General features: G+C 42.4%; 1 protein-coding gene across 5 annotated transcripts in view; it reads left to right on the top strand.

Annotated features, from left to right (window-relative positions):
* Positions 1-23,135, top strand: part of CEP85L (centrosomal protein 85L) — a 275,957-nt gene that overhangs the window by 186,704 nt on the left and 66,118 nt on the right. The gene's annotated exons all lie outside the window — the stretch shown is intronic.

Below are 23,135 nucleotides of genomic sequence, written 5' to 3'. Positions count from 1 at the left end.
GGGGAGCGCAGCGGTTGGAGAAGACAAGATCAAGGATATTACCGTCGGAGTGGGTGGTGGATTGTATGCACTGTGCAAGTGCAAAGGAGGAGGTTAAGTGGAGGAGACGGGCTGTGTCCGGGTTGTCGAGGTTGACAGGGATGTTGAAATCCCCAAGGATGATAGTGGGTAGCTCAGAGGAGAGGAAGAAGGGTAGCCAGGAGGAAAAGTCATCCAGGAAGCGGGGTATGGATCCAGGAGGCCGGTATATCACAGCAATCTTCAGGGGGGTTGGGGAGAATAGTCGGACGCAGTGGGCCTCGAAGGAGGAGAAGGATAGGGAGGGGGGGTTTGGGAGGACTCGGAAGGTGCTCAGCGGTGACAGGAGCAGGCCAACCCCACCACCTTTACGACCGTTGGGCCTGGGTGAGTGGGTCCAGGTGAGACCTCCGTAGGAGAGTGCAGCAGGGGAGGTAGAGTCAGTGGGCTGGATCCAGGTTTCTGTGATCGCCAGGAGGTTGAGGGATCGGGAAACAAAGAGGTCGTGGATGGCGGTAAGCTTGTTGCACACCGATCGGGCGTTCAGGAGTGCACATGAAAACGGGGGGGGGGGGGGGAGATTTTAGGGAGCAGGGGGACAGATACTAAGTTGCGGGGGTTGCGGCAGGACGTGGAGGCGGGAGGGTTTTGTGCGGGTGAGGGAGGTGGTGGAGGGCCAGGATTCGGGGAGATGTCCCCCGCGGTTATGAGGAGGAGAAGGGTGAGAAAGGTGGCATGGGAGCGGGATGTGCAGGAGCGTGAGAAACTACTAGTGGAGGTGTTCGGGTCAGTGGGAGAGTGGAGTAATAGGAGGAGGTGGTGGGTGCCATAGAGGGGTGAGAGAAGCAGTGAGGGCACAATATACAAATGTTTGGGAGGAGCAGAGGGATATAGTGAGTGGATTTTGGGAACAGAGGAGAGGAAAATGAGAAGGAGGAGTGGAAGAGGCATTTTGGGGAGGTGATGAAAGCAATAGTAGGGAGATGATAGCAATGAGGGGTAGATGTACAAGTTTTGGGGTGGAGCAGAGGGGTAAGGAAATGATATTTGGGAACAGATGATAGTAATATGAAGAGGAGAAGAGGGGTGTATTATATAAAAGGTACATGGAGTGGGACTCTGGTATGTAAAAGATGTTTCCTTGCAGTCTGTCCAGCATGCAGTAGAGTTTCTTGCTGTTGTTGTGTCTTCCTGCTGCTTACGTTCGCCTGCTTTAGTTCAACTGCTGTGTTTAACTGCTCTGCACTCATTCAAAGCCGCACTCCATCATAAGCAGCACCCCCATCAGAGACTGTGCCCCCCATCAGAGATCTCCCCCATGAGCTGAACTAAATTTATAGGGTGTGTACACACACACACACACACACAGACACGGACACACACACAGACACGGACACACACACAGACACGGACACACACACAGACACGGACACACACACAGACACGGACACACACAGACACGGACACACACACACACGGACACACACACAGACACGGACACACACACAGACACGGACACACACACAGACACGGACACACACACAGACACGGACACACAGACACGGACACACACACAGACACGGACACACACACAGACACGGACACACACACAGACACGGACACACACACACACGCACAATATTAGTTTTTTTCAGGTATTTACCAAAACCTATTTGAGCTCTAGTTCTATAATGGATATGGGCTGAAAGTGCACACTCTCAGGTTTAATTTGAGGGTATGTACATCCAAATTGGAGGAAGGGTTTAGGAATTGCAGCTGTTAAGAGTAGCCATCCCACCTATTCAAGGGACCAAAAGTAATTGGACAATTGAATCAAAAGCTGTTTCATGGCCAGGTGAGGGCTACTCCTTCATTATTTCTTCATCATTGAAGCAGGTAAAAGGTCTGGAGTTGATTCTAAGTGTCGTATTTGCATTTGGAATCTATTGCTGTGGACCTACATCATGTGTTCAAAGGAGCTGTCCACGCAAGTGAAATTTTATATATATATATATACATACCCTGGACAAACCTCAAAAAAAAGTAAGCTTTGAAAACTCAGGAGGCAGCACTACGCGTCCTGCATTTGATGGCTAGTTATGTAGGCGAGTGCTGAAAACGGGGGGGAAAAGGAAAGAAAAAAAAAAAAAAAAAGAGTAGGACAGGTTGTACTTTTGAACCTGTATTTGTGCATTGCATGGCAAGTTAAATAAAATAGAAAAAACCCCCCCCAAAAATCACAGTAAGTGTGTGCAACCCACACCAGTAGGTGCATGTTATGCATTCCTTAATGCACATCTGCTTGTGTGAATGAGCCCTAATAAGGTATCAGAGTTGCAAATCTGCGTTTTTGTGATTTCAGAAAAGTATTAAGATATTGGAATGTTCTGGCATGTATGGCTGGTTACACGGGTAAAAGTGATATTAGTTCCTACCTTGATACTGTATACTGCCCACCGATCTTAAACAAAATCTATACAGTCGCCTCCAGCTGCCTCCATCACCCAATTCTGGTCTCCATGTTCTATTCCATAGTGTAACCTCATCCCCAGACATATGTAAAGGATACTGCTGACATCTGGCAGGGCACATTATTGACACTTGTACAGTGTAGTACCCCTGTCATAGCTGTATAGGACATTGGGAGCCCAGCTCTACACTGACGTGTCCTGCTCCCCGTGCCTGTGTATTGCAATCAATAACATTGGCATACCTGCCTCCCCTGCTGCTGCCGCTGGCAACTGAGTATTGTCCATTCCTCCTAGATTGTAAGCTCTAATGAGCAGGGCCCTCTGTTTCCTCTTGTACCAAATTGTATTGGAACTGTAATGTCTGCCTTCATTTTGTACAGCCCTGCGCACACTGTTGGCGCTATATATTTTCTGTATAATAATCATCCAGCTTTGTATGTAAACACATTGGCTTCCGAAAGTGGAAATCTGTGAAGCCTGGTACATATGCAGGTTTTCTTCCTCTTATGATTGGCTCCCTTTTCTGGGTCCCTGGAATATATGGGGCTATTTCATACAATGCTATCGGAGGCATCCACAGTCTGTTTCCTGCTCAATAACCTTTAATTATAACTAACGAGGGCTGTGTTGGTAATTGCCCTTTAATGTTTTGCCGCCAGGGTTTTATTCAGACGCATTTGGACTTGGCAATTCAGTATTATCCTAATTTGATATGTATGTAAACACACTGGCATCCACTACAAAAAGCACCCCTTCTGTAGCAGCATTTGTTTTAAGGGTTCCTGCGTGATAACAAGCATTAGTGTGATGTGGACTACCCTTTAAAGCACCAAGCAGTTAGCTAAATACATCATTGAAATGTGTATTTGTGAACTGCATTACCTGCCAAAGAATGTGTTTCTGTTTATCTAGTCTTATGATTTAAGTACCTTGACAGCAAGCACTGGTCGTTGAAAAATACACTCCTGATAGACATTGTAACAGGGGTGTGGACATTTTTGGAAAAACTACTTGTCCAGGGACTAAATTGGGGTTCCAATCTAGTTGACCCTCATGACAATCTACTTGTCCAGATAAAAACAAAACTTTTTAAAAAATATAACCGTATTTAAATCTGAGGTGCATTTAGGAATGTCTGGGGCTTTTAAAACCAAAAGGGTCTTTATGGCGTCTTAAATGTTTAATATTTTTAACATTGCACTGTTTCCCCCCCTTCCCCTCCCTACCTGTCTCCAGCACCGCACCCGAGGACTAGCAGGGGGAAGAGCGACCTTGCAGTGTAATGAGCACCGATTGGGTGCTTCTCAGGAAAGGGGTGTTGCTCTTATCCTTTATCCCTTTCACTGCCAGAGCCATTTTTGTGGTTTTTGCACAAGTTTAAAAAATTATTTTAGGCCTGAAGATTTCACAAAACCCCCAAACATTATATATTTTCTGAAAGCAGACACGCTAGAGAACAAAATAGAGGTAGTTCCAATTTTTTATGTCGCATGATATTACTGCAAAATGTCAGTAAAAAGTGCACTTAAGGTAATTTTAGGGCATAAAAAAGAAGTAAATTACCCTATTTTTATTTGTAAAATATAAAAAGTGAGGTTTTACTCAGTAAATAGATTCAACATGTCAAACCTTAAATTTGCGCGCACTCGAGAAGTGGCAACATACTTCAGTACCCTATATTTTCTATTGACTACACTTTTAAAGGTCATCAGTATAGTGTGAGGGTGTCTAGTGCTAGAATTATTGCTCTTATTCTGGCGTGCGCTGTCATATGTAACGTGTATTGCAATTGATGTTTTCATTCGTAGGCGGCCCAGTGTGTGCTTTATTGTTTGTACATGCATATATGTGGGGGCCTCAATTTTTTTTTGAGGGGATGTTATGTGCTTGGCTGTAATTTTAATTTTTCACAATTAAAAACTTTTTTAAACTTTTTTTTTTCATCCCACAGGGGACAAAAAGTCCCCTATGTGATGATTTTTGGTAACAGGTGCTCTTTACTGAGACATACAAGGTCTAAAAGACCCTGAGGTCTCCACTGTACTGAATGTAATGCAGTGCACATCACACATTCCATAGATGCCGGGAAATGTGTCAATGGGGACCCAGAAGTGATATAATGCCACTTCCAGGTCAGGAAGGTCAGGTCAGAGGCCACTTCCTCTAGCCGACATTGGTAAACCGGGCCCGCAGATGGGCAAGCGGAGCCCAGAAGACATCATGCAGGGGGAGATTCACATGGGGGGCAGAGGCTGGCTCTGTAGGTTGTGTGAAAGCAATCAGGCAGCAGCACTACCGCCCAAATGCTTTCATCTTCCCGCAGCAGGGCTAAGGGTTAAAAAAAAAAAAAAAAAAAAAAAAAAAACCCTGCCTGGCACTACATGTCTTGGGCAACTGACTATATAAATTCAACATCCCTGATTGTAATCTTGGTAATTGACTGGCCTGGTGGAAAAAACAATTTTTTTTATTTTTGCTCCCATGCAGCCTATTTAAGGTTCCTCCCCAGCTTGCGATTGGACAGTGAAGGAGCAGCAGCAAACTGAGGTTGTCAGTGTACCTTACTTTACCCTCTATAAGCATGCTCATTTGGTAAACTAAAAGTGCTGTGCACAGCAATGGATCCTGGTTGGTTGTAAGCATAACTATCCAAGGGCTTCTTTACATGAACTTCACCCTCTGAAGAGGGATCCATGGAGCATCGCTGTTCAGAGGGCATTATGTCACCTCCTCACCACCTGTTTAACCCCTAAAACCCTGCACCATTAAACTGGTCATGTTAAACCATGATGCAACGTATCTGTGCTGTTGCAGGTGTACACCCCCGTCTTCTGCCTGTGCAGCTTTAGGCATCATGCACACTGGGCATTAGATTTTCTCCACCCAATGCCTTTTACTCCTGGCAGGAAAAAGCTACAAAAGCTCCTAAAGCCACGTATTGCGTGCATGTCTAGCCGCCTCAAACATTTGAGTGTTATTATTATATTATTGAATATTAATTCATTCTGGCCAATGGTATGAATGAACACTCAAGCACTACATGTGTCTGTTTAAGCTGTTTAGGCACGTCATGTGTATTATCTACCCAGAAACTCCTTTCCTAAATGTGCTAGTGATGTGTTTTGGGGTTTTGTTTCTTTTCTTTTTTTCAGCCTTTAAATTCTCCTTTTTTATTACATCTGTAAACTCCTATGTGTGCTGAAAAACAAAACGCCAACCATCTGTAAGAGGTGCTTTTTAAGCCCTGTGTGCATGAGGCCCAAGGGGGAGTAGTTGGCAGATGTTGAAAATTTTGTCTTTTTACTGCCCCCAATTGCAAGTGTAAACCTAGCCTAAGGGAATTTCTGTCACTTCCTGTTGTGTCTACAGGATGGGGGGTTTTCACCATTCTCTACACCAGGGGTCTCCAAACTTTCTAAACAAAGAGCCAATGTACTGTCCTTCAGACATTATGGGAGCCAGACAGTGGCCAGTAGGAATAAACTGTGCACCTTGGTATTAGAGGGAGAAATAGTTCCCCATTGTTGGTGTCAGTGGCAGGAATATTTCCCCATCCTTGGTTTCAGTGGCAGGAATAGTTACCCATCCTTGCTGTCAGTGGCAGTAATAGTGCACCATCCTTGGTGCCAGTGGGAGGAATAGTGCCCCGTCATTGGTGCCAGTGGGAGGAATAGTGCCCCGTCATTGGTGCCAGTGGGAGGAATAGTGCCCCATCATTGGTGTCAGTGAGAGGAATAGTGCCCCATCATTGGTGTCAGTGGGAGGAATAGTACCCCATCGTTGGTGTCAGTTGGAAGAATAGAGCCCCATCCTTGCTGTCCGTGGCAGGAACAGTGCACCATCCTTGGTGTCAGTGGGAGAAATAGTGCCCCGTCATTAATGTCAGTGGGAGGAATAGTGCCCAATCATTGGTGCCAGTGGGAGGAATAGTGCCCCATTATTGGTGTCAGTGAGAGGAATAGTGCCCCATCGTTGGTGTCAGTGGGAGGAATAGTACCCCATCATTGGTGTCAGTGGGAGGAATAGTACCCCATCGTTGGTGTCAGTTGGAAGGAATAGAGCCCCATCTTTGCTGTCAGTGGCAGGAATAGTGCACCATCCATGGTGTCAGTGGGAGAAATTGTGCCCCATCATTGGTGTCAGTTGGAGGAATAGTGCCCAATTATTGATGCCAGTGGGAGGAATAGTGCCCCATCATTGGTGTCAGTTGGAGGAATAGTGCCCAATCATTGATGCCAGTGAGAGGAATAGTGCCCCTTCATTGATGCCAGTGGGAGGAATAGTGCCCCATCATTGGTGTCAGTGAGAGGAATAGTGCCCCATCATTGGTGTCAGTGGGAGGAATAGTGCCCCATCATTGGTACCAGTGGGAGGAATAGTGCCCCATCATTGGTGTCAGTGGGAGGAATAGTGCCCCATCATTGGTGTCAGTGGGAGGAATAGTGCCCCATCATTGGTGTCAGTGGGAGGAATAGTGCCCCATCATTGGTGTCAGTGGGAGGAATAGTGCCCCATCATTGGTGTCAGTGGGAGGAATAGTAGCACATCGTTGGTGTCAGTTGGGATGTATAGAGCCCCATCGTCCGTGTTAGTGGTAGGAATAGTGCCTCATTGTCAGTGGCAGGAATAATGGCACAAGGGCCGGATAATGGCAAGCAAAGGGCCACATCCGGCCCACGAGTCGCAGTTGCAGTTTGGAGACCTCTGCTTTGCACAATCAAAAAAAAAAAAAAGAATTTAGCTTTGGATATACATTACTTTATATACACAGATGTACAATTAATTAATAACTGCATCTTATAGTTTTTGTTTGCTGTTTTTATGTCTAATTCAAGCATCAAAGAACTTGTTTGACAGAGAAGTTCTGCCTCATTTGAGTGGGGATGGAGTTTCCCAACATAAAGTTTTAGAACATCTTTAAAACGTCTTGTTCACATTTCTCGGTGTAGTTCCATATATCCAGGTTTACACAGGAAAGTCTTTCTCCAGCAGCACTGTGTAGGTTTTACAGCTATATCACAGCCTAATCCAATGTCAGTGGAAGGTTGACTTTCCATACCTTGCCTAAAAAGGAAAATTCATTAATGCCAGTACGTTAAACAAAAACTGGTGAGTTCCTAGCCATTAGGACTGTGTAGTTGTATAGACACGTGACTTGCACTGCAGACAGCGGACAGACTGGAGCACTGTGTGTGTGATATGTGCCAGAAGTGTCTGGAGGTGTACTACCCTAATGGATTCTCCGTAACGACAATATGGATATATTCCCTGCAATGCACACACTCGTAAAACAAACACAGATCTTGGGATTATCTTTTGCTCTCTCCGCTGCATCTGACAGTCCTCATGTTCTTTTTCCCGCCATGTCTGTTTGAAACAGTCCAGCTGCTTGTCACTTGTGCTTTCAATTGAGGGTTTAAAGTGACCCTGTCATTTTTTTAAAGATGAAATAAAGTCTATTGGGATATGTGGGTGTTGTATTGATGTGCAGGAAGCTGGCCAAACGTTCCTTCACATTGCTAAGAGCATGCAAACCGACAGATTGTCAGATAATCTTTGCTTAGAGATCTTGTGCATTTAAAACGTTCAAGAGTGTCAGGTTCTGGCATCCCATGCTGCACTTTGTGGTTTGTTTCTTCATCACTGGGCCACTGGGCAGGGGGGACCAAACATCTGACACATCTGAAAGAGTGCTGGGTGCTAAAGATCTTGAAGAAAGATATTTCTTCAAGCCAGCAGAGTTAGATGATTCTTGCATGTGGAATCATATGCTGCTACTTCGACGTTGGCACTGTTGGTAGCCCTTTCAGTGGAAAGCCAACAGATCTTTAGATTGCCAACACAGTGCTATATCTGCAGGACCCTAGGCACACTATGTAAATGGCCTGCTGTGCTCCTTCCATGGCCTCTTTACCTGTCTAGCAGGGAGTAGGAGAAATCCGGCTTCCCAGCTGCATTTACTATGAAAAAAAGAAATGAATGACAAGTCTTTTAACACATTTTACATCCCAACTTGCTTTGACAACTCCTGCTTATTACTCTGAAAGGAGGTGGACTTTAAAGGCATGTACTATAATACATATATAACCCATTATTTGTGTAAACATTACTCATTAAGCCCATTGAAATCTGACATAGCACTATATATTTAGTTGTGTCTGTCTGCGCCTTGCTTCTGTGTGCTTCTGTGTGCTTTTCTTGGATGAAAGATTTATCTAATTTAAATGAATGAAGGTCTTTCTAAGGTCACATGGTGTTTTCTGCAAGGATTCCATATCAAGCCCTCTATAAGCCCAAGGGACTGATTTGCTAAGGAGTGAAGGGAACCCATGTTAACTTTGAAGTGATTTTTAATTTTTTTTTCTTTTAAATAATAAACATGGTTTATTCACCTGCTCTATGCAGTGGTTTTGCATAGAGCAGCCCCAGTCCTGCTCCTCTGGGGTACCCCACCAGCGCTGCTGGCTCCAACTCTTCGGCAAGTGCCCCCATAGGAAGCTGCTTCCTATGGGGGCACTGATGTGCCTCTTGTCTCTCCCTTGTCACAGGATTTGATTGACTGCAGCAGGAGCTAATGGCTCCTGTTGCTATCAATCTGTCCTGTGAGGAGGGAGAGAGCTGCTGCTGTTAGGCACAGCGCTGGATTGAGATTGGCCTCAGGTATATATAGAGGGATCCCTTGACACAGAAGGCATTTCTACCTTAATGCAGAGAATGCTTTAAGGTACAAAAAAAAAAAAACACCTTAATCCTATTGAACCAATTCACACCTGCGAATGGACCCTGCCTTTGATTAAATGTGAGAATCCCATCGGGGGTTTCCCTGATTAGCTCCAGGAAATGCCCCATAGAAATCAATTAGAGGCTGCCACTCACTTGTGATTGCTGCATGAGAGATTACATGTGAGTGGCCTCAATTAACTGTGGGAGTTGGCAAGGTGCAGTCGCTGGTGTGAAACATTTACAGTTATGCTCAAAAATTTGCATACCCTTGGAGAATTGGTAATAGTATGTGCCATTTTTAAGGAAAACATGAGTGAGCAGGCAAAACACATTTATTTCTTATGGGATTAATATTCAGCTATAGAGCCACTTTCACATGGGCATTCCGTATGTCCGTTTTTCATCTGTCTGTTTACGGTTGAAAAAACAGACACCCATGTATTTCTATGGACTAGCAAGGACTATTAAGATCAGGAGACTGTGATGGCCACTCCAGAAACCTCACCTTTTTCTGCTGTTACTACTGGAGGGTCAACCTGGCCTTGTGCTTAGGGTCATCATCATCCTGGTTGTGACCATAAAGCTCTATTTTGGTCTCGTAACTCCAGATTACAGTGTGCCAGAAGTTGTGAGGCATGTCAAGCTGTTGGGTATATTGTAAGGAGGCTCTTTTGTGGTATTGGTACAATAAAGGCTTCTTTCTGGCAACTCGACCATGCAGCTCATTTTTGTTCAAGTATCATATTATTGTGCTCCTTGAAACAACCACACAGTCTTTTTTTCAGAGCAGCCTGTATTTATCTTGAGGTTACCTTGGGTTTTTCTTTGTATCCTGAACAATTCTTCTGGCAGTTGTGGCTGCAATCTTTCTTGGTCCACTGACCTTGTCTTGAGATCTCTGAATTTTCCACTTCTTAATGAGTGATTGAACAGAACTGACTGGCATATTCAAGGCTTTGGATATTTTTTTATATCTTTTCCATCTTTATAAAGTTCTATTACCTTGTTATACAGATGTTTTGACAGTTCTTTTCTGCTCCTCATGGCTCAGTATCTAGCCTGCTCAGTGCATCCATATGAGAGCTACCAAACTCATTGACTATTGACTATACACAGGCACTAATTGCAATTTAAAAAGCCACTGATGTGGGACATTAACCTTTAATTGCCATTTTGACCTGTGTGTGTGTGTGTCACCTGGTGTGCCTGTACCAAGGCCAAACATTCCAGGGTATTTAAACTTTCAGTCAGGACCATTTGGGTGATTGCTGTTAAAAAGGAGCCAAACAACTATGTAATAATAAATGACTTCACATGATCGCTATCCTTACATATTCGATATCCTTATCCCACCAGCTCCTGATCATTACTAGAGACTGGGAGCTGTTTTTAACAGCTCAGTCACTTTTCTGGTAGCGCTTATTGAACATGCTCTTAAAACATAAACCTCTGCCGCCCATGGATGCATATGTTTTTAAATCCCAAGTTTAACTAAAACAGAAGAATCAGCATAAGGGACATAACTTACAGCACATATGATGTGTCCCTATAAACCGCCGGATGGTGGCAGTCCAGGGGCGGGTTGCCGTTCATAAACGGCTTCCGCAATTTTGGACTGTGCGCGCTCCCTGGGAGCGTGCAGCACCGCGATCCGGTGTCCGCCGGACACAGTGGAGCACCGATCGTCGTACGGGACCTCGAGGTCCCAATCATGTGATCACCGATTGGCCAATCAGTGATCACATGCAGAGTAGTAAGCAAGTTGTAACTTCTGACATCATTGCTTACTACGTGTGAAATCTGTACTGCTAGGGTGACAGTATGTAAAAAAAAACAAAAAACATAATATAAAAAAATAAAATAAAAATGTAAACTTTTTTTTTAAATTATAATTTTTGGTTATAAACTGTTTTTTTTTTTTTTTTACTAAAAAGATAACTGAATAAATTATGGCCAAGATTTATGATGAAATATTATTTATTTGCAAAATATTTTAAGAAAAACACTTTTTTTCAAAATTTTTGGACTTTCATTTATATAGCAAAAAAAATAAATATCCCAGTGGTGAATAAATACCACCAAAATAAAGCTTTATTTGTCTCAAAAACATGCTAAAAAATTCATATGGGTACAGTGTTGCATGACCACGCAATTGTCATTCAAAGTGTGAAGTGTGATAGCGCTGAAAGCTGAAAATTGGACAGGAAGGGGGTAAAAGTGTCCGGACTTGAAGTGGTTAAAGCGTAGCCCATAGAAAATATGGGATACTGATGTTTGGCTCCTTTGTTTAGCTGGCTCCTAGATTCAAAACAAATTTGTCAAGCCCTGAAAGGTGACGTCACCTAATTTATGCAGGTTTCTGGTCTTTTACCTTCTATGATGGCTTTATTAGTTGGAATCTATGATAAATGATTAAACATCCATCTATAAATGTGAATCTTCTAGCTTTTTAAATTGTGCATGCAGGAGTTAAAAAGATGCCAGTTGATTAGAACACCTGAACTCTTGTTTGTGACATTTTCTATACCCGCAATGACTTGCCAGCTATTGCTCAAGTCAAATGAGCATACTAATTAGAACAGTCAACCTTCCCATCGTAGATGGCTTGCAGCACTATGCTTATTATTCTAACATTGTGTCTGGCACTTGATCTGAACATGTAGAAACCATGTGGAGGGTCCTGGCAGTTTTCTTTCTTTACAACATCCACTGCCCCACAGTTTCTGATTTTGAAATGGCAATAGATAGTAACATTCATACCGTGTAGACTACCTACTGAACGTCTGAAGTAATCTCTAGTAGTCTACTGAACCCATTTGTGCAGGGTAATGGAAAAAAAATATCTACAGGTGAAACTCAAAAAATTTGAATATCATGCAAAAGTTCATTTATTTCAGTAATGCAAATTAAAAGGTGAAACTAATATATGAGATGGACTCATTACATGCAAAGCAAGATAGTTCAAGCCATGATTTGTCATAATTGTGATGATTATGGCTTACAGCTCATGAAAACCCCAAATTCACAATCTCAAAAAATTAGAATATTGTGAAAAGGTGCAATATTCTCGGCTCAAAGTGTCCCACTCTAATCAGCTAATAAAGCCATAACACCTGCAAAGGGGTCCTGAGCCTTTAAATGGTCTCTCAGTCTGGTTCAGTAGGAATCACAATCATGGGAAAGATTGCTGACCTGACAGTTGTGTAGAAAACCATCACTGACACCCTCCATAAGGAGGGAAAGCCTCAAAAGGTAATTGCAAAAGAAGTTGGATGTTCCCAAAGTGCTGTATCAAAGCACATTAATAGAAAGTTATGTGGAAGGGAAAAGTGGGGAAGAAAAAGGTGCACAAGCAGCAGGGATGACCGCAACCTGGAGAGGATTGTCAGGAAAAGGCCATTCAAAAGTGATGGGGACTTTCACAAGGAGTGGACTGAGGTTGGAGTCAGTGCATCAAGAGCCACCACACACAGATGGATCCTGGACATGAGCTTCAAATGTCATATTCCTCTTGTCAAGCCGCTCCTGAACAACAAACGTCAGAAGCGTCTTACCTGGGCTAAAGAAAAACAGACCTGGTCTGTTGCTCAGTGGTCCAAAGTCCTCTTTTCTGATGAGAGCAACTTTTGCAACATATTTGGAAACCAAGGAACCAGAATATGGAGGAAGAATGGAGAGGCACACACTGCAAGATGCTTGAAGTCCAGTGTGCAGTTTCCACAGTCTGTGTTGATTTGGGGAGCCATGTCATCTGCTGGTGTTGGTCCACTGTGCTTCATTACGTCCAGGGTCAACGCAGCCGTCTACCAGGAGATTTTGGAGCACTTCATGCTTCCTTCCGCAGACGAGCTTTATGGGGATGCTGACTTCATTTTCCAGCAGGACTTGGCACCTGCCCACACTGCGAAAAGCACCAAAACCTGGTTCAACGACCGTGGGATTACTGTGCTTGATTGGCCAGCAAACTCGCCTGACCTGCCAAAAGAAAGATGAGAGACATGAGACCGAACAATGCAGAAGAGCTGAAGGCCGCTATTGAAGCATCCTGGTCTTCCGTAACACCTCAGCAGTGCCACAGGCTGATAGCTTCCATGCCATGCCGCATTGAGACAGTAATTGCTGCAAAAGGGGCCCAAACCAAGTACTCAGTACGTATGCATGCTTATACTTTTCAGAGGTCCGATATTGTTCTATGTACAATCCTTGTTTTATTGATTGCATGTAATATTCTAATTTTCTGAGATTGTGGATTTGGGGTTTTCATGAGCTGTAAGCCATAATCATCACAATTATGACAAATCACGGCTTGAACTATCTTGCTTTGCATGTAATGAGTCTATCTCATATATTAGTTTAACCTTTTAAGTTGCATTACTGAAATAAATGAACTTTTGCATCATATTGTCATTTATCGAGTCTCACCTGTATATAATACTGGACAAGTTTCTTTCTCAAGCAATGTTCCAGATATTAACATTAGTGGCAAGTGTTAAATGTGAGATCTCTCTTGCATTATACAAATGTATAACAAATGATAGTCAAAGGAAAGACAAAATTCTTAATTGCAGGTTACAAGGGGCTGGTATATCACATATAATGGCGTTGTATAATGAAAGCGAGTAGAAAAGTCTAAAGATGTGTTGTCAGATGGCACCCTCTGGGGATTCATATATTTTTAGTACGAAAACCTCTCAAACCTCTCCTTACATTCCCTTTAAAGGAAATAAGTTGGTCTCCTCCCAGATTTGTAGAGCTCATAACCAAGACTTGCGTCTATTCATTTAGTCCAAGCACAAGTTGTAAAATAAAAACACTTCAACAGAAGATTGCTTTGCAGATACATTTCTGCACTGTAGATCTGTTAGAACTTTTGATGACATATCTTTGGCAGCTTTAACCTACATTTTTTTCAGTTATCACATTTAGTAATGGAAAACTGGCGCTCTAAAATACTGGTGACAAAATGTGAGGGTAGGGGGGAATTGGGTGTCTTGAAAGAAAACCAGTCTAATAGAAAAGGAGTATTGTTGTAAAAGGAGATATCTGAAGTCACAAGGAGTTTTCACCTTTTTCTTCTTTGTATTGTGACAAGAGATCTATCCTTGAAACCGTAAAAGGCTACTTTCACACTCCTCACTTGCAAAAACATGGGAAAAATGCATATGCGTTTTTGCTGTGTTTTTACCGCATTAATGCACACATTTCTTGTTCGTTTTGGATGTCTGAAAAAAAGGACTGCAAAAACACAACCGCGGGTGCATTTTTTAATGTTTTTTTTTTTTGCCGTGCTTTTCATTTATTTCAATAGATAGATTTTTCGTGCATAATTTTTTTATTTAACACACCAAACATGCAGCAAGCAAGGGCTTGAAAAACACTGATCAGTGTTTAGAGTGCCGTAGGTTTAATGGTCAAGAATTTTTTCTTCCGTTTTTTTAAAAGCAAAAAACGGAATTAAAAACGGATCAGTATGAAAGCAGCCTTATATTGTGTCTGTGTCTAACCTCTCCCCCACATTCCAGGCATTTTTGTGGCACAGCTAAATCTGGTATTGCTCTGTTGAGGATGTCAGTGGATCTATAGTAATGTAAAGCTTGAAAGCATTACAAAGGATTTCTATAGACTCGGATTCTTATTAGTTTAGAGTTGGGAAGATATCTTAAGCAAGCTGTAGATTTTACAATGTTCTTTCCTTCCACCATAGGTGGAAAGAAAGAAAATCGCTCGATTTTTACATCAACCCAATCAGTGTTGATATGGGATGCCCTCCCACAGAGCTCTTGTTGTTCCTCGGTGGGGAACTTTCCCTGCTGGCAGAACACAATGATCACCGACAACTCAAAAACAATTATCGATTCTATCCCATTAACTCTTGTAAAGTCCAGAAAATGTCCTGGAAGCTAAACATTTTTATGGAAATTCTGTTGCTGAATGGCCAGCTTTACAAATAGACATTTAGCATCATTGCAACTTGCTCTAGGACTGGGTGTCTTAGATCAGTGCAGCGGCACACCATACCATCCTCAAAGAGCTGACAAATTCCTGACCGCTTAGGATCTTCGGGTATCATGTTCACAGGATAATATCTGTGTTCATGAGTCTACCATAACCCAAACATGGAACAAGTGTGGTATTTAAAAGAAGTTATCGCAGAGGAAGCCACTGGTCTTTAACCACATGCCGCCCAGCCACTGTAGAAATACGGTGGCATGGCTGGGCAAAACCACGTTTTAAAACGTGTGTTTGCAAAACAGGTAGGGGGTGCGTGCGAGGCGCGCCACTGCCCTACCTGTCCCGCCGATCGTTACCGGCTGTGTCCCGCTGATTAGCGGCAATCACTGACAGAGAGCAGGGCTGCAGTAGCTCTGCTTTCTGTCAGTTCCCTGTCAGCTCCTGACATGCTGAGTGGAGAGAAGAGTTTATCTCTCCAGATCAGCTGTCCCCCCTGCAGTACACACCCCCGTCCCCTAGTAAAACACTCCCCTCACACAGTTAACCCTTTCAGTAAATAAAAAAAGTTAACCCCTTCCTCCCCAGTGCCATTAGTACAGTGTCAATGGTTTTTTTTTTTTTGCACTAATCACTGTATTGGTGTCACTGGGGATGTCAGTGATCCCAAGTCAGTTCCCCCCAGTGTCAGAATGTCCGTGCAGTCCCGCCATAAGTCGCTGATCGCCGCCATAAGTCACTGATCGCCACCATTATTACTATAAAAAAAAATTAAAAATCCCAGTATCTTTCCTGTCATTTGTAAACGCTATAACGTTCACATAAACCAATTTACACGTATTGGCTTTTTTTTTTTTTAGCAAAGACATGTCGCAGGATGCATTTTGGCCGAAATTTATGACGAAATTTGATTTTTACTTTTAATTTACTGGACATGTTTTATAGCAAAAAGTCCAAAATATTTTTTTTTCTCAAAATTGTCAGCCTTTTTTTTTATAGCGCAAAAAAATAAAAAACGCACAGGCGATCAAATACCACCAAAAGAAACTCTATTTGTGTGAAAAAAAGGACATAAATTTCATTTATGTACCATATTGCATGACCGTGCAATTGTCCGTTAAACTAGCACAGCGCTGTATAGCAAAAAAATGGCGTAAATTGCAGTATCTATACCATAGTTTGTAGACGCTATAATTTTCACACAAAGCAATCAATATACACTTATTGGGATTTTTTTTTTTACCAAAAACGTAGCAGAATACATTTTGGCCTAAATTTATAACCAACTTTGAGTTTACTTCATATTTTTTATAGCTGAAAGTAAAAAATATCGTTTTTCTTCAAAATTTTTAGTCTTTTTTTGTTTATAGCGTGAAAAATAAGCGCACAGGTGATCAATTACCACCGAAAAAAGCTCTATTTGTGTGAAAAAAAGGACGTAAATTTCGTTTGGGTACAGCATTGCATGACTGCACAATTATCAGTTGAATTAGTGCAGTGCCGAGTAGCAAAAAGAGGCCTGGTCATTAAGGGGGGTAAATCCTCAGGAGGGCAAGTGGTTAAAATATATAAATAAAACATTGCTTGAGATCACCTGAATGTTCACAGCCCTAGTGGAACAATATGTTTTGGAGACAAATGAGACCAAAGTTGATTTTTTTTTATTTATTTTTTTTATTTGTACACAAGAGCAAATCAATAAAACTGCTGCAACTGAAAGAACTCAACTAAAATCTGTGTCCTGATCTAAAGCATGTCATTCAGGCAAGGCATACCAGAATCACAAATGAACAATTTTCTGTACATGAGTTAATACGCTGGTCAGTTACTGAAAGCATTAGGTTGAAATTATTACTAACAGAAGTTGGTTCCCTGATTGGGAAGTGCAAGGGTTTACAAACCTTTTCATAAAGGTTCCAGCATGCATTCCAGTCACTTCGTGCTTGCTAAGTTGCAGAGTCTGCCTGTGAACCAATCACAAGCTAGAAAGGGACATTTCTGGCTGTGAAACATCCCTATGCATTTCATCACCATACCGTCATTGGCATTCCTCTGATGATGCTGCAGTGATGAAACGCGTAGGGTGCAGCTTAACTATGTGAGAGCGCAAGGTACACTGCCTTTACTGACCTCTTAGCAGTGCGGATTTGCTGCATACATGATCGGTGAGTATGGGGAGGTGGCAGCTTGGTACCTTTTATTTACATACCTGCATGTTTTATGTACAAATGAGTGCATATTTGCATTTTTATAAATAAAATGTTTTTTTTCCTTTGAGCTGGGCACTTGGCATTGTTGTGGATGGTGTGTCTGCAACTAGGTTTATGGTTCCTTGCTGATCATACATAGTAGTTGTATCATGTGTCCATGAAAGTATAAAGTATCCACCTGCAGCTGCTATTAATTTATTACAGGTTCATATATATATATATATATATATATATATTACATTCACATCAGTCCCTCACTCTCAAGGGGCGTACAATCTACGGTCCCTAACTTACATTCATATATACGCATACTAAGGCCAGTTTAGACATGGTCCAATTAATCTAACAGCATGTCTTTGGAGTGTAAGAGGAAACCGGAGTACCTGGAGGAAACCCACATAGGCACAGGTTATGAGCTTATATATTAAAGTTTCACTGACCCCTGTAATGAGAGTTAGGTTATAAGGTGAGCACACACCGTTGGGGGATTCGGTGGAGGTTCTACACGTCACCCTTATGCATGTTAATTGTGGACTTAATTTTTGAACACAGATTTCAATATTTAAAGCAGACTTTGCACAATTATCACAGGAATTATAGATATAATTTATAAATATTGTTTATTTTTGATTTATCAAGATTTCTATTAATATATTTATAGCGTAACTCTGTATGTTTTATTTTAATCTGAAAAATTACCTTACTATAAAGAGACCACCATGTTAAAGAATGCCTAAAATAGAGTGAAACTCTCTGGTTGGACTGTCGTATCACAAATAAACTGCCTTGTTGGAGAGAGACAGCAGTACCCTTATTATCTGTTTAATGGATCTGGCCTTCATAGCTGTCCTTTTTCTCTATTGTGTGGCTAGGTCAATGAGTAAATTATATAGCTTAAATGGAAACTTTACCCATAACAATTTGATAACAATTAACGTTCTTTAACAAAGGAACATAAATTCCACATTAATAATTATGCTACCAAAATTAGTATGTGCTGTAAATTGTCCCCAGCATTGCTCCTGTTTCTTTTTGCTGAGGGCCACCATTTTGTTGAAGTCCAGAGCAGTCACTTCCATGCTGAGAGCTCTCCCCCTTTCCTTGGTCTCAAAAACTATACATCTCATTCTGTAATTTAAAATGTGTGCATTTTCAGCTTTGATTGTATGTAATGGCTCAGCTAGAGAGGAAGGTTGACAGAAGCTATATAGTACTGAAGTTCACAGGCTACTGCAAAGGGAGAAAGGAGAGAATATCAGGGAGATAAAACGCTATCCTTGTAAGTTTAACTCCTTTGTGTCTCTCTGGCAGCAAAGTTTATTCTGTCACTTCTACTTTTCTTTTCTCCCTCCCATATCTGTCTTTCCTCAGCACAGTCTGTATCATTCCTGTTGTTTCCTCTCAGCAGCAGTAAATGTTTAGGCTGTCAGCAGGCCAGCCTCTAGCAACTCAGGCACAGTGCCAAGGATACAGGACAACTGAGGCAGTGCAGAGCAGGGTGAGACAGTATTTTTAATGTTTTACCATTACTCCTCCAGTATGTATTTCAGCTGTGCATTTAGTATTTTTCATTGAGTTTCATAAATACCTTTGATTGGAACTTTCCAGTCCCGGCACCCCTTTGGTTATATATTATGATGTCATGATTTTATTTAGCAATCAGCCAACAAGATGTGGCGATAATATAGGTCCAGTTTTCTTTATGTTATGTCTTTGCATGAGCTATACGGCGTGTTAGGAATTCTGTAATGTCTGGTCTTCTTCACTGCAAGAGAACCGCTGCCAAAAGCCTATTCTCACAAACATCTGTTGTAATCTGAAAGAAGATTTGAAACTGAAGAGCCGTTCACATGTGAATGTTTAAATAGGAGTGTTTGTGGTAATGGGCTGATAATATGACCACTTGTACACAGAAGTGTTTCTAAACATAGGAGAGGCCTCTACTTGACTGTTGATAATACAGAATTGTTGTATGTTACTGGCAATGGCAGCTCATGGCTGTTGCTTCACCATACATCCATTATTATTACAGTGGTCCAAAATTAAGGTCCAACTCCAGCACAAAGCATGTTTAGATTTTGATGGAGAGAGTAAGGTATAAATTCTCTGTTGGGTTCTTTTTTCTGTTTCCCCTTTTGGGAGATAACTCTCTACCTTGTCACCAAGAGATGAAGTAAGGGAAAATTTCCAGGACGCAGTAAAAGTAAAAAGCAGTAAAAACACCCCTTTTTAAATTGAATTTTAGTAAGTCCCTGGAGTTGTGCTTTAAATCCTACACAGTTGTTCCAAGGCAGTGGTGCTGTGTCTGTTCGCTGACCTGTGAATGAAATGATTGCCCAGGAACTAATATGTGGTTTGACTGTAAGCTTCCTCCAAACCCTTTTTAACTTGTGTTTCTCTTTGAGTGTCTATTGGAGAGATCAGTCTTGTGGTAAGTACCGTATTTTGTGCTCCATAAGACGCACTCTTTCCCCCCCCCATAAAGGGAGGAAAATGTCAGTGCGTCTTATGGAGCGAATATGGGGCGAATATGGAGCGAATATGGAACGGCCGGTCCGGTATTTCCACCACCTCCACCATGTCAGAATACCGGGCCGGTCGCTCAGCTCTTCTCTGCAGCAGGACCTTACCTGTTCGTTGGTCCAGGGCTGTACAGTCTTCCCGCGCTGGCATGTTTAGTGTGGGCACCCGGCTGTCACACATGACAGGTCCCAGAAGACGCCGGGCCATTCACAAAGCGCAGCGCTTCTCGCGCATGTGCAGTGGGAACCTGGCTGTCAGAGCCGGGTGCCCACACTAAAGGGAGGACAACTCCGCGGAAGTGGGAGTGGGTACCTGTCAAATCTCCTTTACTATGTCAGCAGTCTCTGGTCATCCCCTGTACTATGTCAGCAGTCTCTGGTCATCTGTACTGTGTCCGCAGTCTCTGGTCATCTCCTGTACTGTGTCCGCAGTCTCTGGTCATCTCCTGTACTGTGTCCGCAGTCTCTGGTCATCTCCTGTACTGTGTCCGCAGTCTCTGGTCATCTCCTGTACTGTGTCCGCAGTCTCTGGTCATCTCCTGTACTGTGTCCGCAGTCCCTGGTCATCTCCTGTACTGTGTCCGCAGTCCCTGGTCATCTCCTGTACTGTGTCCGCAGTCCCTGGTCATCTCCTGTACTGTGTCCGCAGTCCCTGGTCATCTCCTGTACTGTGTCCGCAGTCCCTGGTCATCTCCTGTACTGTGTCCGCAGTCCCTGGTCATCTCCTGTACTGTGTCCGCAGTCCCTGGTCATCTCCTGTACTGTGTCCGCAGTCCCTGGTCATCTCCTGTACTGTGTCCGCAGTCCCTGGTCATCTCCTGTACTGTGTCCGCAGTCCCTGGTCATCTCCTGTACTGTGTCCGCAGTCCCTGGTCATCTCCTGTACTGTGTCCGCAGTCCCTGGTCATCTCCTGTACTGTGTCTGCAGTCCCTGGTCATCTCCTGTAGTATGGCCGCAGTCTCTGGTCATCTCCTGTACTGTGTCTGCAGTCTCTGGTTGTTTCCTGTACTATGTCTGCAGTCCATTGGTTCAGAATATTTTTTTTCTTGTTTTTCTCCTCTCAAACCTAGGCGCGTCTTATGGTCAGGTGCGTCTTATGGAGCGAAAAATACGGTATTTAATTTTTCTAGAAGGATACTATGGGAATTGACACTTGGCCAACTCTGGCCTAAAAATATTTTATTTTTTTTTTACTAAATGTCTACTGTTCCCCCCCATCAAAAATAGCAGCTCTTGCTGAATACTCGCCTTCATTCCAGAGCTGTCCCCCACAGCACCTCTTTTTCATCATGACCTACCTGGAAGACTAAGACTGTAAGTACAGAGAATCAGGATTTCTTGCCCCTTTAACAAGGCATCATGCACTCATCACATTAACACAGTCAGTCAGGACCTGTCCTTGCAGTGAGAAGATTGAAGAGGAAGAGGGCCCAGTATGTCGCATGACCGGCCAGGAGACACAAGAAAAAACGTAATTTTAAAAAATTCATAAAATACTGCTGGGGAGGGAAGGGCAGAGCCCAGAGTAGGGTTCTATAATTTATACCAATCATGGCTGCTGCACGGATAGTCTGCCACGTTACTCTTAAGTCCTCTTTTTTTTTTTTTTTTTTTTTTCTTTTTCAATTAACTTGCCAAGAGAGAGGCATACATACGTGCTCTGGCGGTAGTGACTCAAAGTATTCCAAGTAGAGCCAAGCAAATAATATTTACAGTAGAATAGTACATAAATGGCAGCCTCCAATATTTTTCTAATGGCAGGTTTCCCTTACGCTCCATTCACATTTAGGCATTTCAAATCGGGCGGAATAGCCACGCTTCTTCCCATGATTTGAAAACATGCTGTCAAAACACGCATTCACGTGTTCAGGGGCCATTAATTTTAATGGCACCTGAAAACGCAAGCGTTTTTGCCACAATTTGAGATGTCTGTGTGAATGGAGCCTAGTGTAAGTAGAGTGTGCATAGCATCGATTATCACTTTGTGTAACCATCAACACAAGGACCAATATGTTCAAAACAGTAGGAGGTATTTATCTCTGTCCCTTTCAAAGGAGTCGCTCTGAGGCGTCTTGTTACAGTGGTATTTATAGGCCCCTGACCCGCATAGTTTTTCGCTAAAGACAAAAGAAAAATACTTGGACGCAAACCATGGAAAAATAATTTGAGTGTTTGGTCAGCCTCGTAAAGACAAGTGACTCTATGTACATAATTAAGTCTTAATGGAATGCCTCTTGAGTTTTACAGGTACACAGCTAGGCCAGCACTGGAAATCCATCATTCTGTTATCGCTCATTTGTTCCCTGTGTATTGCACTATTTTGAAACATGCCATCTACTAAATATTTGGCAAGGCTGTTCCTATAAATAAAGGCCAATTAATAGAATGGAACATATCCTCTAATCTATTTGCATTCTACCAGTTTATAATTCTCCCTTCCCTACTAAAAGGATGTTTATTAACAAAAAAACTGATCAAAGTTTATGTAAACTTTAAGCGTAAGGAAAAGTCAAGTTCATGTCATGTCAAGTTGCATGTCAAGTTATTTTTTGCCATCTGTTTCCCACTGGTGGGATTTCCGTTCACTTTCTGTCCTGGGAATGCAACAGGAAATTAGAGGAAATCTCCACTTAAGTGATCAAAATTCCCATATTAGAGATGTATCACAAGCACGGGTGCCCCTATTGTAGGATATTCTCTCATGCCTTGTTCTGATGACAACACAAAAGGTTTGGATTTTTCTTCCCTTTCTGTCTTAATGACAATGGTCAATAAAGGGGTAAATCTCCCAAGTGGGGACACCGAGTGCAAGAACCACTTGACAAGGGTCTAATCCTTCCCTAAAAAAATAAAAAAATTGGCTTTTTCATAATCTTAAATTCTACCTATTTATGTAGGCCTATCTTATTTAGCCTTGTATGGTATGCGGTTTGTTTAAAAACGGTATTGTGTTGTAGTTCAGTCCAGTGGGATAGGGTGGGGAGTTTTGATTTCCTTTAGTGTAATAAAAATTGCCTTCCAGCCATGGAACAATAGCCTTTCTCACTTCACATGTTCCATCTCTTCTGTTACTTCTGAAAGACAGTGTATCTTTGAAATGTTTGAAATCCAGCTTTCTAAATAACTTGATTGTTTTAAGTACTAAGCTCATACATAAGGTGCTTGTATAAAGCAAGTGGTTAGGCTCATAAATGCCTGCAATAGCTGTGATATTTTCAAGGTAAAGAAAACAATCTTTCAC

Source organism: Staurois parvus, unplaced genomic scaffold (genome assembly GCF_062004578.1).
Source record: "Staurois parvus isolate SC_StPar_1 unplaced genomic scaffold, SC_StPar_1.0 ptg000672l, whole genome shotgun sequence".
Lineage (NCBI taxonomy): Eukaryota > Metazoa > Chordata > Amphibia > Anura > Ranidae > Staurois > Staurois parvus.
The sequence above is the reverse complement of the archived record's forward strand: the minus strand, read 5'-3'. Positions and strand labels throughout refer to the sequence as shown.